The sequence below is a fragment of the Dreissena polymorpha genome, chromosome 11 (genome assembly GCF_020536995.1).
Source record: "Dreissena polymorpha isolate Duluth1 chromosome 11, UMN_Dpol_1.0, whole genome shotgun sequence".
NCBI classification, from domain to species: Eukaryota; Metazoa; Mollusca; class Bivalvia; order Myida; family Dreissenidae; genus Dreissena; species Dreissena polymorpha.
The window spans coordinates 40,123,436-40,139,780 of record NC_068365.1 but is presented as its reverse complement, the minus strand read 5'-3'; positions in this window follow the sequence as shown (position 1 = coordinate 40,139,780).

Below are 16,345 nucleotides of genomic sequence, written 5' to 3'. Positions count from 1 at the left end.
AACCAAACAGTAACCAGACAGACGCTAATCATAGGAGACTCCATCTTGAAAGGGGTAAATAAGTCTGGCTTGAAGACGGACGTGAATGTTCTTACTTGCCCAGGAAAGAAACTTAATGAAATCCAGTCAAATCTGAGTAGAAAAATCGCAACGAAATACAATAACATCGTTGTTTATGCTGGGGGAAATGACGCTGCTTCCGGTTCTGCCGAAAATCGGAATCGTGCGCAGTATATTAGTGTACCGTTTGTCCACGCATAGACACTGATGTACTTCCGCTCAATGAATTATTAAAGCGGACTGGAGAAGACATGAACGCACTCATCATTGATTGTCATCAGGCGTTTGTATTTGGCAATGGGAACACAGCCCGCCATTACTACCATCGAGACGGCATTCATCTCAATGCAAAAGGCACTAGTGCTCTTGTTACAGCCATAAATCAACAACTACCAATAACAAGGCACGGGTCCGGAAAAGGAAGTGTGAACGAACATCCCCAAATTGCTTCGTTTACTAACAGATCGCGATGGCAACAGGAAAACAAATGCACGGTATGTGGACTGCGAAATCACAGCGCCGAAGACTGCTACCGAAATCGATGGGGCGCCGGCGGCTACTCGTACTACCATGGACGCTACAGGAAATACCGAGGACAGAGACGAGTCATGGCTCCAACGATGTTTCCAATATAGGACAATTTTAACAGACAATCGAATAATATACAACAAACAAGCAGTATCCTTTCTCCAAATAGGTTCTATACACTAAAGTACATATGTATAGAATGTAATAATAATGTCTGCAAATGTTATGCGAGCAATTCTCTTTTTACAACATCATATTGTTCAAATGATTTGACACCTAGTAACAACAATATTGATAAATCTAGTTCAAGTACAAATTGCAATACATGTATTTCAAATATTGACAGGCGTATTGCTATTAACAAGTGTGACAATAATACTGCTCCTAATTTAAACTTCAATTTTTTTAATAGAGGGTTAAATGTTGTTTGTCTTAATATACGTCACATAATGCCTAAATTAAAAAATACTCAAACATTGTGGTGATACCATTGTCGGCTCAATAACATCAATCATAAATAAGAGCATTCAAAGTGGAATTTTTCCGGACAGGCTTAAGAATGCATATATATTGCCTGTGCATAAAGAATCAGATAAAAATGACCTTAACAACTACAGACCCATTTCCATACTCCCTACTATTTATAAGATATTTGAAAGACACATTTCAAATCAAATGAAGTCATTTCTTGAAAAACATCAATTGTTGCATACTTTCCAGTCTGGTTTTCGTCAAAATCATTTTTGTCAGTCATCATTGATTCGACTTATAGATTCTTGGCTACAAAACACAGATTCTGGAAAAATTGTCGGAACAGTATACCTTGACCTTAGAAAAGCATTTGATTTAGTAGATCATGATATTTTACTTAAAAAACTTTCTATGCATCATTTCTCTGAGAGTGTGCTTACATTGATGCAGTCGTACCTATCTAACAGACAACAATGCGTCAAAGTCGGAGCACAACATCAGCTTTTCAAACTATAAAAGCCAGGGTACCTCAAGGATCTATTCTCGTCCCTCTTCTTTCCTTATGTATATTAATGACATGCCGTTTTTCCTTCAAAAGGGAGCGTTAGATCTTTATGCAGATGACTCTACCTTGCATGTAGCTGATGTTGACATTAAAAGCATTTAAAGTACTTTGCAAAATGGCTTAAATATAATATCAAATTGGTGCTCTTTTAACAATATGTTAATACATCCAAACAAAACTAAATGCATGATATTATCCAGTGCTAATAAGTCTGCAAACACCTTATTACTTAAAATCAACAACATTGTTATTGATCAAGTTGAACATCATAATTTACTTGGTATAACTGTTGACAAACATCTCAATTGGAAACTGCATATAAATAACGTCTGTCGAAAGCTCAACTCAAAGCTAGTCTTATTAAAACGCATTAAACCCTATCTAACTAATAAAACAATGAAGATGTTTTATAATTCCTACATCTTACCACATATGGACTATTGTTGTACAATATTGTGCTCAGCCACAAGATCAAATTTAAAGAAGGTAATTTCGATACAGAAACGTGCTGCAAAAAATAATAATGAATAAGCCGTTGTCCTCTCCTTCAATTCCGATTTTCAATCAACTGGGCTGGTTGTCATTTGAAAATAGGTGTACATTTCTTGTTGGGACTATAGTGTACAAAGTTTTAGATAGGTCAATGCCTCCTTATTTTGATGACGTTATCTTTGTATCAAATAACAATACATACTTTCTTAGGTCCACCACCCACAACGATTTATCATATGTTGCATTTAAAACGAATTACGGAAAGCGTACTTTCTCCTTTTGTGCGAGAAATATATGGAACCTTATTCCAAATAATATAAGACATGCACCTACAATTATTTCCTTTAAACGGCACCTTAAAAATCATTTGCTACAAACGCAAAACTTTTTTTGATATTGTAGGTTGTATGGATTAAAATACCGCCTTTGGGTATTTTATTCTCCTTCTTTTTGCTTTGTGATTGTCTGTTTTTGTGTGTGTTTTTTTGTGATTGTCTGTTGTTATGATAGAATGAAATAACAATTATTATTATTATTAGAATCATTATTATAATTATTATTATTATTATGGTTATTATTATTGTTATTATTGTTATTATTATTATTATTATTATTATTATTATATTATTATTATTATAATTATTATTATTACTGTTATTTTTATTATTATTATTATTATTATTATTATTGTAATAATATTACTATTATTTTATATTATTAATTTTATTTATATTAGTATAATTATTTTCATTATATGATGCTTTTGTAATGATTGCAGTATGCTAGACATTGTTGAGTTATATTTACATATACTGTGTTTTTGAAGACCACATTGTAAAAAAGATATGCTATTTCTTAATGTGTTATCTTCGTGAAATAAAGTTATTATTATTATTATTATTATTATCATTATTATTATTATTATTATTATTATTATTATTATTATTATTATTATTATTATTATTATTATTATTATTATTATTATCCCTCGCGATATTATGAAGGGAGCAAAAGTGCCTCTTGTTCAGTTAATTTATTTGATTATTCAGCAACCGATATTATTTGGCAAAATTATTTTAAATGACATTTTATTAAATTTCGATGTATTGCAATTCGACTTGGCAAAGATGCTATCACCGAGTTTGAATAAGGAATTTGTCTACATTTTTGGTACGAAAATCGGAGGAACGAATTGATCTAAAAGAAGCTATTTTCACAACCACATCAAATATTGACGCAGTAAACAGCGCGGGAATCTTTCTTGCATTTACAATAAACGACCATAAAGCTCCATTCTGCAACAACAACGATGAAAGTGTGGTAGGCCCTTTTTATAATAAATCCATAGTGTTTGTTTACCATATATTTAAATATAAATCATGACATTTAACCACATAATGACACTGATGATTCGCCCCACGACAGGTTCGATCCCGTTTGCATGGCCGAAGCTACAACACTTGGTGAGTGTTATGTGCAGACGAGCACAACAGATTAAGTTTGGAAACAGATTTATATAGCAGATTGTGTTTTACGTAATGAACTGTTCTGGGCCGGTATTCATCAACCACCTAAGGGAGAAAAATAACCTAAGGTTGTCATTTTGCCTAAGTTTTTTTATGTTTTCCCCTTAAATTTGAGGAAATGCCTTAAGTCATATTCACAAAACTCCTAACCTTAGAAATACGCCTAAGGTTGACCGTGTTTTCCCTCAAAGTTAAGGGACACATACACCTCCCTTAAGTCCAACGAAATCACCTTAAAAATGGCGTCGTAGCAGACAAGTTTCCGTGGTTTTCGTCATTTTTCGACCAAAATCCATTCCAAAGGTATGTTTTTTCTTTGAAATATATCACCGTTCTTAACAGAGACCGATATGTTTTCCGTTGAGTTTCAAAGTCCGGTTTTTAAACACTCTACCAGAAATAAAATTGTTGTCATCTAACGCGAATTTCATGAATACAACAATAGATTTTTGTATCATTTAACGTTGTTTCTCAGTATGCATCATATATTTGAAGAAATGAAAATAATAGGACACAAGCAGGCTTTATGTACTTGTGTCTGGGATATGTTTACATATCTGACAATGTGGTTATACTGTATCGCATGTCAGATTGTGTTTATCTTTCCCTTTTGCAATGTCTACGAATGTGTGTATTACTATTAACACGGACTTATGAAGTAAGTGCAAACTATTTGAACTTATTGAACGCTACAGTTTGGACAGACAGGGGATTTTATTTCTGAATGACCTACTTACTCCTGTAATTGCACCAACAAACAACAGAAACAATAGTTTGAACAGTATCGAAAAAATTCTCATTTCATTACGATATTTTGCGACATCTACCATTCAACTAAATGACGGTGATGTCCATGAGAGTTCTCAACCCACAGTTTCACGGGTTATTACACAGGTTACTGATGCGTTGACAGAGCCTGAAATTGTAAGACAATTCATAAATCTACCAACTGCTGCAGGAGAAATCCGCCAAATAAAAGAGGATTTCTACAATATTGCCAGATTACCAAATGTAATTGGGGTGATAGATGGCACACATGTCCAAATACAAGCCCCACATGTGGATGAACCGGCGTATGTCAACCGGATGGGATATCATTCCATAAACACTCAGGTAATGTTGTTATTTTCAAAATATCGAAAACATAGCTATATATATTTTATTTAATTCTTCGACTTTGTGAATCAGTGTTCAATGTTTTTTTAAAAAGTTTAATCATTAATATTAACACACTTTCAATATATGCATACAGTTTATGATTTATTCTGATAATGTGCACAATAAACATGCTTATTTGATTTAAAATGCCAAAAAAATTCCAATAATTAATTGGGAGCCAATTTAAGATTCTTCTTTCGTATATTCTCTTTTTATACTGAAATGCATGGATTGTGAATGACATTTTAATATAACGTCTTATTTGTTGTACATATGATTTTCTAATATGGTATAGTGTACTATGCTACAAATAACACAGTGGTAAAAAAATATACAAGTGGAAAAGAATATTAATACTATGTTTGTATCTCCATATAATGTTTTTTTTACAGATCATGTTTGATGCCAATTGTCTTATTAGAGACATTGTGCCGCGATGGCCTGGTGCTGTCCATGATGCCAGAATACTCAGGCAAAGCAGCTTACATCAAATCATGGAGCAGAACATTGTCCATGACCAACACCAATATCTCCTGGGAGATTCAGGTTATCCGTGCAAGAGATGGCTTCTGACTCCATTCATGAAACCAGCTAATGAGCACCAGCTGATTTACAACAGGTTAAAAAAAATACATTGTAAATTCTACTACATAGTAACAGATATTCCATAACAACACCGTAGCTCATATAAAAGCAAACCTAGCAATCAATATGAATTTTTCACCGCAATGTTTGAATAACTTTATGAGCGACAGTTAAGTTTCATGATTTTCTTCTAAAAGAATTTCATTACTTTGACCTCAAATAAATGCTCCTACACTCCATCTCATTCCTGAGCAAAATAAAAAGCACCATTGGTGCTTATATGTGCATGTCTGATTTATGTAAATACTATAATTTCATATTGTGTGTAATTCTCATAAAATGTTTTTATGGTATTACACTGCATAAAAAGTATTTAGTTATACAATAATGATGTGCAATTCTGGGTACTCAATAAATATAAAAGAATGTTGCTTTTATCAGGGAAAATTATCCACTTCTTCATGACCATGCAATAATACTTTCACTACAAAAGATAAAATCAATCATCAGAAGAATTTAACCATTTACCGGTACTTTTGTATTAAAAGGCACACAAACGTACGAGATCTGTGGTTGAGCGCTCCATAGGGATTTTGAAAAGGAGATGGGCGATTCTGCACAATGAAATTAGATTGCATCCATTAAAGTCATGCAAGTGAGTTCATTATAAGAACCTGTAATCATGTTACTTTGATACAAATTTAATTGTTTAACAGAATATGTTAGTCACTGAGAGATATAGTTTTGTTCTCTACATGAAGATTAAATTTTATATTAACACAACACAGCTTCAAAAAAAAGTATTTCTTAAAAAAATATACTTGTATGACTCTACAGCTAACTTAAAATTTTAATGTAATTTCATTTAAAGTAACATTAATGATTAATATCTTGCCCCTGTGTCTGTCTTGAAAAAACGACACTCTAAACAGCACCTGAATTAATGTGACTTAAATAACATGAACAAAAAAGCATATGTTTCAAGTATTATTTATGTTATAATTACATGTTATACATATTGTAGGTTTTTATGACATTTTTATGCAACTTGTGCAACTTAATTAATATTTTTATTAACAGGGTGATTTTGTCATGCGCTGTACTGCATAACATATGCAACATGCGAAATCTGCCAATGGATCCTTTGGACATAGATGCCTTACCAGATCATCCTGAAAATTACCATGGAAATGAAGATGGCTTCGTTACAGGAATCAAGTAGCAAATACATTTTTTTAGATCATAGGTGTCATGATCTGAGAAAACTAGGCATAATGCATGTACGTAAAGCGTCATCCCAGATTAGCCTGTGCAGTCCACACAGGCTAATCAGGGACAACACTTTACGCCTAAATTGGATTTTTGCTAAGAAGAGACTTCATTTAAACGAACAATGTAAAAGCGATAATTGTCGTCCCTGATTAGCCTGTGTGGACTGCACTTGCTTATCTGGGACGACACTTGACCCACATGCATTATGCCCAGTTTTGTCAGAACGCGACTCATATTCACATTGATTAAGTCATGTTTTCAGACCTGTTATTGCAAATGACTTGCATTTTTAATTGAAACAACTATTTAAGCTTTTAGAGCATTTTAAACTTACTAAAGTTACTGTATACAATTTTTCCAAAAATCATAAGAAATACACAATGAAGATGAATTTCATGTAACTCTTTAATATAACTAAACTATATCTTCATATCAAAATAATAACAAATAACAAAATAATCTATTCCTCATCAAATCGCACCAACTGGGCCTCAAACAATTGTATTTGAAGCTCCAGCTTCCTCTTCTTCAAGGCATTAAGTTCATGTAGACTGCAATGACTGCAACAAAATGGATATAAAACATGGTATAATTATTTAATTTTTATTTCATTTTCAAAAACAGTAAATATTGTAATGGCTTCTTTTTTGTATAATGAAAAATGGTAAATAATGATAACACTTCAGGTTCAGTCAAATGATAACACTCTAGGTTCAGTCATCCATATTATGCACATGTTTCTGTTATCTAGATCCTTGTGTAGAATAATTTTTAACCAGGTTTTCCGAAGGAAAAATTAACCAGGTTTTCCGAAGGAAAAAACTGGTTATTAGATTGGCGAATACGGGCGGGCTGGCTGGCGGGCGGGCGGAACAAACTTGTCCGGGCCATAACTATGTCGTTCATTGTCAGATTTTAAAATCATTTGGCACATTTGCTCACCATCATTGGACGGTGTGTCGCGCGAAATAATTACGTCGATATCTCCAAGGTCAAGGTCACACTTTGAGTTCAAAGGTCAAAAATGGCCATAAATGAGCTTGTCCTGGCCATAACTATGTCATTCATTGTGAGATTTTAAAATCATTTGGCACATTTGTTCACCATCATGGGACGGTGTGTCGCACGAAAGAATCACGTCAATATCTCCAATGTCAAGGTCGCCACGACTAAAAATAGATTTAAAAAAAACAAAAAAACTTACAAAGGGGGTTAATTTTGTTTGTTCATTTCAAAAGTTCAGTTTGAGTTTTCTCCCTTTATCAGATTTATTTTTCACAATGAAAACCTAGTTTTGTGACAATTTTGTCCCTTGTTTATATTTTAAAATACATAACATACATACCATGAAGGTGAAGGTTTGTTTGGAGGAGAAATAGTTGCGCTTCTATAGCCATTCACAGCAATTGATGGTGTATATCTGAAATAAGTGCATCATGTCTAATTACCATTACAATTTTTGATATTCAAGATATGTTTGTATTATATTAAAATGTAAATAATCAGGCTTTTTCCGCCCTATGCCACGGGTCCGAAATTCGGCCCCATTCCCAATGCAAATCTGGTTGTTTTTTTCCCAATTGAAAAAAAAAATTCCCAATTTTTTTTTTACCTTAAAATATATAAGTTAACCTGATCTGGTGTAGAAAATAGATAGTGTTGCATAATAAAATTATCTGTTGCCTTGAATTTGTTTTAAAAACTGTAAAATATGGTAATGATTATTTAAGACTTTCCTTATTTTCCTCAAAATCCGGCGCTTCGCACGATGTTTTCACCTCAGAAAAGGCCAGGCCTTTTTCCCAAATTCAGATTTAAAAAACTGCACTTATCTCACATGTTCATAATACTTTGTAAAATTTTAATAATAATTTATTAAAATAGTCGTTATTTACCAGTTTACGGCTTCTTTTAAATTTATGAAACACTATTTACATGCGATAATTTTTCCCAATTGAGCCAATTTTGCGAATAATTTTTTTCCCAAAATGGGGGTTTTCATGACACGAAATTCCCCAAATTCCGGTGTGGCGTATTCCCAAAATGTAGCGGAAAAAGCCTGATAATGCATTCGTCTGATAGCGAGTGTGTTTTTTTTCAAATTATATGCATGTACATGTATATATATATAAAACTTCTGTTTATGAAATTGCATGTAAGTTTATTGCAATAATAATGTTTTCATAATTAATGCCTCACCTTCTTTTCTGATTAAAGGAAACTGATTTTGACATCACAGCACTAAAATTAAATATTAAATATCAATTATAGAACTATTCAAAATGTAATTTCACTTTTAAACATGTAAAAAAATCATTTGTGCATTATTTCATTTTGTATGGTATATTGTTTTTGTCCTGTCTGTCTGTCATTCTGTCCCAAAACTTTAACCTTGGGTAAAGTTTGATAACTTTTGCAATATTGAACATAGCAGCTTGATATTTACCATGCATGTGTATCTCATGGAGCTGCTCATTTTGAGGGGTGATCCTTGCAAAGACCATATTAATTTGTCAGAATCATTCAGCAATGTTCAAAGTAATATTATTCAACATGAACTTGTTCACAGCTCCAGATAAGGTTTTGTGAAATTCTTAAATTACTACCAGATTTTCAAAAAGAAATCTTAACTCTGAAATTTTATTCTTAACGTTACTACTAAGTTTTGGAAAATAGTTCTTATTTTTTATAAATGACCTAAAAATAAATAATAATGGTTATTTTCATGCCAAAAACAATCAAAATAAACATACTAGCAACTTTATTTATAGGAGTTCAACAGTGTCTTTTCAGTATTATACAATTTTATTTTTCAAATACCTTCATATGCCCAAACTGTGCTTAGATTGTATGCCTTAGATTAATTTTTACATATTTCACAATTAAAACGGGTCTTCCCTTCAATCTTTTCAACGTTTAGCCACGGGACTTGTCCCTTCCACTCGGTCAATGTTTTTTGTGTATTTAAGTTTGGACCCGTCGTGTCGTGTTTTTGTTTAGCTTATCCGACTTTGTCGGAAACTGAACATATAACATCGTATAAGATCATTTCTATAATGTCTTTCTAAACATTTAACTTCGGCTCACTTTGCGTACAATATGTTCAAAGCGTGTTTTTGGACGCTTTGCAGTTTTTTAGGACGCTCTCTGGGCGTCGCCATTGTTTTTTGACAGATAGACTGTATACGCCGCTTTTATTGGAAAAAATGCGCTTTGTTAAACAAACCCGATAACCATTCTATATAAGCACCGCAAAGATCTTTAATGCGCGAAAAGAACTCAATAAAAATTGATACGAACAGATGTAATAATAATATTCGTAACTTGATTTTGTAATTGTTAATGGTACGACAAGATTTTAAAATAAATACGTAACGGACTTGAAAATAATTCGTTATTACGAAAATACGACCCTTATCTGGAGCTCTGCTTGTTTAATTATTTGAATATTGACTTTTCACCACTCAAAATGAGCAGCTCCATGAGATACACATGAATGGTAAATCATGGGGGCATTGTGTTTCTGACAAACACATATCTTGATTAATTGTGTTATAAGTTCAAGCTATCATCAATTGTGTATTTGAATGATTACCTTGAGGTACACATGGTCATGTTGTTTTCAGCATCTTGCTGCTCATCATCACTGTAAGCATATTGACAATATGTTGTTGTTTTTTTAATGAACATCATTTGTTTCAATAATTCAAATTTGTTGTTACATTGTAATTGTTTATTTATGCAATTGTTACTTGTATATGAATTGTCAAAATATTGTGTTTAGCATGCACGTTCATTACTTTACCTGTTGACATGTTTAGATAAGAGATACTTTTATTTATAACTTGAAGTGTATTGGTTGTCTTAATTGTTCCATTTATTAAGTAATTACATCATTTGTGGTTGTGCATATATGTTGAAAGAGTCACTGTCATGATTTATTTATTTTAAATTAATGAATTTAAAAACAAAACAAATAATTTGTTCAAACACAAGACACATTTACTAATTTTGTTATTAACACTTGTATTTATATTAAGCAAATATCATTTATATACTTTATTTACACAAAATTATTATTGTATTATTTTAAGGCTAACATCAAAGCAATTCAATTATGGTATGCTAAATTTACAATTATGTCAATACGTCAATGACAGAACTTATTGTTAGAGTAAATGTTCTACTATTTATATGCATTTTAATGTTACTTTAAACAAATTACCGCATATCGGTCAATTGCAAAATAGACGTGTCTAGGCTGCTGGGCCCAATGCCCATTATGTCCACTCCCTCTGTTCCTATCACGTTCATCACAGCCTCAGTGAGGATTGTGCATTTTGAATTAAACGGAGGACTGCCTGTAATATTTTGAGTATTATACAATAATATGCACTCAACAAAACATAATAAAAAGCAAAAAATAAACACTACTAAGTAATACTTTGACAGGTGCACCATCAGGAGAGAACTTTTAATATAGCCTGTGATCCTGTGTGTATTGGAAGAAAAAAATTGAATTGTCTGTGAACACACACAAATTGTACTATAATAGCGGCAAACATACATAACAATAACAAAAATAAACAGCAAAATAAGTTCATTGTTATTATTATTAAAATTTAACAGTTCTAGTAAGCTTTTTTTCAATTATGGTCACAAAGAAATGTCTATATAATATTATTTATTGTCATTTTACAAAAAATATTGTTTTGACAAACTGCATTAATAAGTTATGTTTATAGAAGTTAATATTCGAATAATTAAACAAGTTTATGTTGAATAATATAACTTTGAACATTGCTGAATTATTCTGACAAATTAACCTGTGAATGCCTAGTGGAGTCTCCCATCCTTCTAAATTGGATCAATTTCAATTTATTTCCAAAATTAGGGATGTCTAGTATATTTATTTCTATATTTAGAATATTTCTAACATTAATTCATTTAACAAACAGCGCAGACCCTGATGAGACGCCACATCATGCAGTGTCTCATCTGGGTCTACGCTGTTTGCCAATGCCTTTTTTTAGACGCTAGGCATAAATGAGTTAATATGGTCCTTGCAAGTTGTATAGTTTCCATGTTATGCTTGTAATGTTGTTTTATATAAATTATTTAACAAATACATAAACTTCCTCAACAATAAATAAAGTTGTTCCTTTTATACTTGGTAAAAGAAAACAGCCCTAGTTTAAGTTTCATACCAGTCAATGTCAGCAAACGCTGATGATCCTGGTAGATCCCTCTTTGTGTAGATGTGAGGTTCTCCCATTTTTTCTCGAGGTCACTCCCTTTTCTGTGGGGCCCTGTACTATTGGCGTTAAATGTAGTCTCCACATTTGACCACATTTCCTTTTTTACAGAGCTAAAAATTTCTGAAAAAAAGACAACACAGAACTTAAAATATATACTTTGTAGTGGGCTTTCTCTGATTTCAATGTCATGTTAATGTTCACTCTATACTGTGTTTTTTATGTTTAATTTCAGGATATATTTCATCCTTTTTTCAGTATTATATCCACTTTGATAAGATGCTTATCCTAATCAATAATATTATCAAAAAATTATTTTAATTTAATTTAAGTATTGCCTTTCATATGGGATACATAAAAACATATTGTGTCGACACAATAAAAAACAATTGCTGTTGTTGGGAAACACAATGCCCCCTACTGCGCCACTTTGAAGCCATATATTTGACCTTTGACATTACAGAATGACATTGACCTTTCACTACTCAAAATGTACAGCTTCTCGAGATATACATGCATGCCAAAATATCAAGTTGCTATCGTCAATATCGCAAAAGTTATGACCAAGGTTAAAGTTGTGGGACAGAATGACAGACAGACAGAATGACAGACAGGCAAAAAACAATATACCCTCGATCATTTAATCCGGGGGTATAAAAATCAAATTAGATACAGGGTAATATACTTTATTTTGTGAAACGCATTGCAAGCAAACATTCTAATTGTTAGTTACGGTGCACTCAATGATATTAAAACAATTGTATCAAATGCAATTAGACATTGATAATATCAATGAACTTTCATAAATTGAATAACAACAATGGCTTAATAGTTAATACATAAACGTCAATACAGCCATTTGTCTTCCCCAATTAGGAAAGGTACCTTACCCATTTGGAGAAATTAGTGCAAAAAATCCTAAAATTGGGTAATTTCGCGTCATGAGACTTCCAATTGGGAATGATAGGGTTTTTTAATTGCTCAATGGTATCAAAAGCAAAGTGATAATTTTATTTGTTAACTTGCAGATAATGCTCTTTTATGGAACAAAATTGATGGCATTTGCCTTCCTTTTGGGAAATTTTCAGACAGCAATTGTAGTTTTTCTTCATTTGGGAAAGTACCTTTTACCGGTACATTATAAAGAAGGGAAAAAATCGCTGCAATAAAATACTTAATTATGTTCATATTTTAAAAGGCAGTCATAAAAAATATCTGCAATTAAAGTGTTTGGATGTTTAGAAATAAACTTATCGAAAGTAATTAATATACCGGTACGATAACAAATCATAATAACACTTACGGCTGGTAAACCTATGTCTGTCCAGTTTATGCCTGGACATACCGAAGTTCATGTACTCTTCACCCATCAAATGAGCGAGGAGGGTGTTCTCTTGTAATGTAAAGTTGGGCGCTCGTTGTTTCGCCATTTTTTTCCAACTATAGTCTGCATTCACTTCCGTGTTTTTTTCCAAATTTGTGTACATGTTTGTTGTTGATTAAGAGATCGACGACAACAGCATAAAATCGATACAGGAAGCGTAAACCTCTTACATTATGCACTTTTATATTATTTAATCATCACCAACACGTAATATTAAGATTTTTCTTATCAACACATTTGTGCGCTAATAACATTCCGCCATTTTGCGAGCACTTTTCAACGTCATGTTCTAAATATAGTAATATTTTTGGCTTGACGATCACAGTTATAAAATTATTTTTAAACGAAAACGCATTAATTTTTCCCTACTATTTAAGGACAAATCTTACCTTACAGTACAGCCAAGGCGGAACAAACATATTTCGCGATCCGCGGCGTCAAGGCGAAACGAGTCAATGCCGCGTCAGTTGTTGAAGCCGCGTAAGTCTGCGGCGGAAAGTCGAATTTCGCCGCGAAGCTTCGCATCTGTCCGCCGCGGCATGCCGAGGCAAGCCTCGATCCGCGACATGATGCCGAGTCGATGCGTACATGTATCATAAAATAAACAATCTTTTTTAAATGATTAGTTGTTAAAAAAAAAGAAAGAACATTTATAATAATATGTCAAATCATAATATTTAATGTGCGTGGATTCAAAATAAAATAGATAACATAGTTAATAAAAAAGCGTGCTGTTGTGTTTTTAGTGAGGGCATTCCCGTTTATAAACAAATTGTTGTAATCCTGAAAATTTAACAAAAATCAAAGTCATCAAAATAAAACACGATACACAAGGGCATGTATTAATTCAATTTCAATAATAATTTATCTTTGTCATTTTAAGAATCGGCTTAATTAGTTTAAGTTACTTTGTGTGCGTCTATTAACTGCACCGTTTCATTATTATTTTATATTGAAGTGATATTATGGGCATTTTTCACTGTTGAATTGAACTGAAAAGAATAAACAGGTAAAAAGAGTTAGTGAAAATGTGGTTACTGACAATTAGCTGCAACTCATCTGGCTACCGACTGTTTATTAAATTAGATATTTTTTATGACTGGACATTCTTCTAAGCTGAAATGATCCGTAAAACAAAATAGTGTCTTTGTGTCGTTTGAACGAATCTGCACTTAAACTAATTTCACATCGTAAATCGAATACTTTCTGTCGTAAGTTGAGAAAAACGAATGTACGGTTGATATACAAATGAATTACTTTCTCTTTCCTGGATATTGTTTTAGTATGTTGATGCTGCATTCACAAATGTAAATGTATCTTAAGTGAAAACAAAAACAATAAATAACGGTTACGATAGACACCTATTTACTGTTAGATGACCATAAGAAAACTTTATATGATCAACAAACATATTTGTTTTTGGTTTTATTTTCACGACAACAGGTATTATCATATAAGCATATTTTGTGTGCCTGGCAAGTAAGTAAGTTTCCCGCCCGAAAAGAATGTATTACACACATTAACAAGGTCACGTATTTATGTACAATTGTTTTCCCATTCATATCGAGACATCAAGGCGACCAGGCAGCTGTTTTCGCACCTACAAGTGGTCAAGGCTCCAGCAGATGGGTGGATTTATAATTGCATGTTGTTTTTGCTATTATATTTTAGCAGAGTCAATTAGCAGTTTGAAGCCACAGAACGTTTGCTTGAGGAAGGACTGGGCGAACTGTCGTTTTTTAATATGTAAATCGACCCAGAACATGGAACTGTGTATTGTGTGACATTATTGAATATTAAATGTATTCGAATTGTGTTATTTGTAGAAAATTCAGACTTATCACAGATAATAATAAAATAATTGATAAAGCTCCTGAAACACAAACATAAAAAACGCTATTTCAATATAAAATAAAGTATGTTGATAATGTGTTATGATTTATGCAATCAAATAACAATAGTTATTTGTAATAAAGATTTTTGCCATTTACTTCCGACTTACGTTGTCCTTGTAACACTGCTTGAATAAAACAGCCAAACACTGAAATGAAATACAAATATGTTAATAACAAATTACCGGTAACGCTACATCGTGTTTAGAAGCGGTTACCACACACGTTATAATTTACTTCCGACTTACGCTTTCCTTGTAACACTGCTTGAATAAAACAGCCCTACACTGAAACGGAAATAAAAATATGTTACTACATGTAAATGTACATTCAAACACATAAACGCTACATCGTGTGTATATAGAAGCGGTAACCATTATATTTTGCAAATATCTAATTAAAGGCTTCATTTAGAATAAATATCGATATATTTAAAGACGTGATATTGTATAAATATTCTGAAAAGCATCATATAAAAATCATATCCGTTTATTAAAGTCATATTATGGGCACATTTAACTGTTGAATTGAGCTGAAAAGAATTAACAGGTCAAAATAGTTTGTTGAAATGTGGTTACTGACCAATTATCTGCAACACATCTTGCTAGCCTACCAGTTGTTTATAAAAAATTGTTATTATAGTCGATATTTTACATGACTCATCCAGTCCTCTAAGAAAAGAGGATCCGTAAAACAAAATAGTGACTTTGTGTCGTATGAACGAATCTGCACTAAACCTAGATTTACATCGTAAATTCTAATAATTTTTGTCGTCAGTTGTCAAAGTACGGTTGATTTTCAAATGCATTATTTTCCTCTTTTCGGGATATTGTTTTAATATGTTGATGCTGCATTAACAAATATAAGTGTATATAAGTGAAAACACAAAAAATAAACAACGGTTACGATAGGCACCTTTACGATGCCCATGATATCACTTTATAACATGAAACTAATAACAATGAAAGTGGCGTAAATCTAGGTTTCTATGCTACACAAATGATCATGTAGATGTATATCTATTCACTTGATCCGCCGCGTACGTATGCGGCGGATTCACTCTGCAAAAGTACGCGAGGTTGATACAGGCTCGGCGTTGTTGCGCGGAACGATGCCGAGTGCCGCGGCGATTCGCCGCGTGAACACACGATTCGACC